The 4,116-nt window shown below is 33.9% G+C and overlaps 1 pseudogene; it reads left to right on the top strand.

Moving 5' to 3' along the window:
* The first annotated feature begins 977 nt into the window (after positions 1 to 977).
* LOC105111600 (GDSL esterase/lipase At1g29660-like) overlaps positions 978 to 4,116 on the top strand; it is a 29,883-nt pseudogene continuing 26,744 nt past the window's right edge.

Below are 4,116 nucleotides of genomic sequence, written 5' to 3'. Positions count from 1 at the left end.
TTTTGTTATTTTTAAATTTTTAAAAAAATTTATCAAAAAATTGAATAAAAGATTAGGTAACAACAAAATTAACAAACACAGTATTTAAACCAACAACATAAAAAAGAAACTCTCAATGTACTCACTCTAAATTTCATATCCTTAACATGCAAGGTGAATGATACGATAATGCTAGCAATTTGAATAGTACATAAAACAAACTACAAAGCTTTATTTTTTAGAGATTTCTCTTATGAATTTTGTGTATATTGCGTTGTCCGCTCATCTAACTCCAATAAAAGAAAAGAGATGCCATGCTATTTTCATCAGCCTTTTTATAGAATAAAACAAGAAGTAACATTGACTAGCTTGCCTAGGATAGTCCAAAATCTTGTGGAGTGCATAGAAACTATGGTCTTCATTTTAAGAATTTGTATACAAAGTGCGCTGTAGCCATAACAGAGCAAGAATGTATTAATTTAATTTTTAAAGTGATATATTGAAATCTTAGAAAACATTTTTAAAATCAAATATTCGTATATTTATATCATTTTAGATAATGTTATTCCAGAAAAATATATTTCAAAAAATAAATAAAAAAAATACCTTCTGAAGAGTTTGAAAAAGTAAAACAACAACTTATATTGATCACAGAACTCAAAAACGAAAAAATCGTTCAAAAGCTAAAAAAGGCTAGTAAGCTAGCCTTCTAGGAAAGAAGCAAAAATGATTAAAGTGAGTAGAGAGAATAGAAGGTACTCGCTTGACATAAAGAGAATGTATGGAATGCATGAGATAATTGATGTTAGAAGTAGAAAGCAAACTCCTAAGAAACCACACAATTCTAAGAAATACTACAGGTGACAAGATTTAAGTACACTTACTGTTACGTTGAATTAAAAAATCAAAACTATAAGGTTTGTAAACTAATTAGATTGAAAAAAACAGAACACGCTTACGAGATGCACTGGATAGCTAGATCACCACTCTATAAATAGGCATGGTTCGTTCTACTTCAAAGCACTCTTCCCTAGCTACGCACTTCTTCCTTCTTTCTATATTTACTGTTTTTGTATCCTTCTTTCATTTTATTTGTCAATGGAAAGTGGGCTGAAGGCATTGTGGGTGTTGTCCGTGGTGCTGCTGGTGTCAAACTGGCAACACTGGACTTATGGAAAACGCGTACCTCAAGTTCCTTGCTACTTCGTCTTTGGAGATTCTCTCTTTGATAACGGAAACAATAACTACCTTAACCTTTCAGCTAAAGTTAATTACCTGCCTTATGGGATAGACTTTGATACTGGGGCTTCAGGAAGGTGCAGCAACGGTCTCAACATAGCTGACACCGTTGGTCTGCAGTTTTCTCTCCTCTCTTATAATACAAAATATAGGGTGTTAGTTTTCTTTAATGGAAAATAAATATGTTCTCACTAGATAGTTGTGACCGTTGTATTAAATTAAAATTAGAAATCTTGCCAAGTCTGGTACTAATGTTTTTGTTGCTGAAAGATGACTTGTCTTAACCGATGTTAATATTATTATTATTATTATTATTTTATTTCAGCTGAACAATTAGGTTTCGACAGTTACATTTCGGACTTTGGTGTCGGAGGTTGCACTAATTTTCTAGATGGTGTAAATTATGCATCTAATGGAGCTGGCATCCTTGATTCTACTGGCTCTCTTGCGGTGATTACTGATCATATGCCTCTCATAACTAAAACCTTGTATTATTCCGTATGAATTTTGCGTAATCTTGTATGCTTTGGCAACGCTAACTATTGAAATGTTTCTTTCGCGTATGTGAAGGGAGAACTATTTACGATGAATGCTCAGTTATTTAGTCACAATATCACGGTTTCACGAATTGCCAAAATCTTGGGAAGCGAGGAAGTTGCTAGGAAGTACTTGAGCCAATGCATCTGTGTCTGATATGGTCATAACGACTACCTCAGCAATTATTTCTTGGACGGCAGCAAGAAATATACTCCTGAAAAATTTGCTCAACTTCTCATTGAAACTTATGAAACTCAGCTGGAGGTTGGCCCTACTTCATTCCATTTTTTCCCCTTGCTGCCAGAAACTGTATTTCTCAGGAGCAAGAAAGATAGCTTTGTTCGGACTTATTCGGGTAGGATGTATGCCGCACAGCATACAAAAACATCCCAATGACGTAGATGGATCTTCTTCATTTGTGGATAAGCTCAACAGTGATGTTCAATTTTTCAAAGAAAAGCTTCCAACACTGCTACAAAAACTTAATATAAAGCATGCCGATGCTGCGTTTACCTACATAAACTCTTACGAAATTGATTCTGATAATCAGACAAATACAGGTACGAATCCCCTTCCTGCCTTGTTCTCTTTCTCTCACGGTTGAAGAAGACTTTTTTGTTATGCCTCTGATGCCCATATTATTTTTTCTTGCTTGCAGGTTTTACACAAACCCGTAATAGCTGTTGCGAGGTAGAGCCTGGTTCAGTCCCATGTAAATCTCTCTCCTTCGCATGTAGCAACAGGAGTGACTATGTGTACTGGGATGGAGCCCATTTTACTGAAGCTAAAGCTTGAGCCTTCGGAAAAAGAGCATATAAAAGTCTGTCCCAACAGGATGCTTCTCCATATGATATCAGCGGACTAGCTAAGCTGAAGCTTGACGATTCTGATGCTTACGATATCAACCATGCCCAGATCTGATGGAGAAGATGATTGTCCAATAAGTAGTAAGAGAACAAGATATTGTGACTGTAAGAACAATGGAAAGACATATCTACTGTCTTTTCATAGCCTTGCACAATATAATTCCAATAAATTTGCATTTACGCATTCGTCTCATGGAGCAATAATAATAATTACTTAATTCCTTAGTCATTTGGATATCATTACTTAAAATTCTATTCATTGAAGAATTTATTCTTAAAGCATGGAAGTCTATTCGGAGATACTTTTGCCATCAAAAACGAAAAAAAGATACATCCGTACGTGCATAAACCAAAACAACTTTACTTTTATATTTATATCTGCGAAATCTCATATGTGGACATGATAGGCTTAAAGATCACGGCTTCTGCTGCTAGCTTATCTTTCTGCGACTCACTTCTGCCTTATTTTAATTAATGTCTCAACAAAATGCTATACTGATAACACAAAATCGAGGTTTCCAACTTGATATGAATTCGATCTCAACAAATTTCTACACTGATTGTGTGCTGCATGACTTTGATATGTTTTAAGCTATTCTTAACTCCTTTTCCTCGTGAATTTAAACAAAAAAACTATACTCGATTATACTGGGAGTGAGACGAGAGGATTTTAAACCTAACACACATATCCAAGTGTATATATTAAAACTTATTTCGTATTTAATTTAGAACTCTTCAGCATTGTTTGTGATGTTTTTACTATATTAGGTTTCTTATGGTAAAGATTAATTTTTTTATATATAAAATTCTATACATACATATATATATATGATTGCTATGTTTTGATTTTGTTGGCGTCAAATTCTTACCATGATCCATTATGGGATATAATATATTTTGGAGGCGCAAAATAAAACTATACCATGATAACATGAATGTTTAAATAGTAATTTACCACTAAAAACTAGTCTCCACTATGAAACTATATATAACGTGTCAAAAAACAATTTTAATGATAATCTAATTAATTAATAAAATGCGAAAAATAACCAGCGAGGAAGTGGCTTGAGATCACAGTCTGCCAAATCAAGATGACAGCCAAGCCACAAATTTCATTTCCCTATCTAGACCATGCTATGCTTAAAAGGTCAGCCACACTATTTCCTTCTCTATGTACATGATTTAAGGTATTGGATTTATAAGCCATACTTACACCGTAGAATGCATTAAACTCACTGCATAACGTCCATGGCCGGTTATCTCGATCCTTTTCAAGCCAATGAACGTAGAATGCATTAAACTCACTTATTGAAAGTTTGCAGCCCCAAAGTTTGCAGCCCCAGATTTCTGTTGAAATTTATAAAGTATTGTAAAACCTGACACGATTAAAAGATTGATATTCTTTTTCAAGTATAGCAGTGTCGACGTAATAAATAACCCAATAAGACCGAGATCAAATAACAAAGAGATTAATTGTATAAATTATAAATGACAA

This window comes from Populus euphratica, unplaced genomic scaffold, assembly GCF_000495115.2.
Source record: "Populus euphratica unplaced genomic scaffold, PopEup_1.0 scaffold302.1, whole genome shotgun sequence".
NCBI lineage: Eukaryota > Viridiplantae > Streptophyta > Magnoliopsida > Malpighiales > Salicaceae > Populus > Populus euphratica.
Note: the sequence above shows the minus strand (reverse complement) of the source record. Positions and strands in the feature narration are given on the sequence as shown.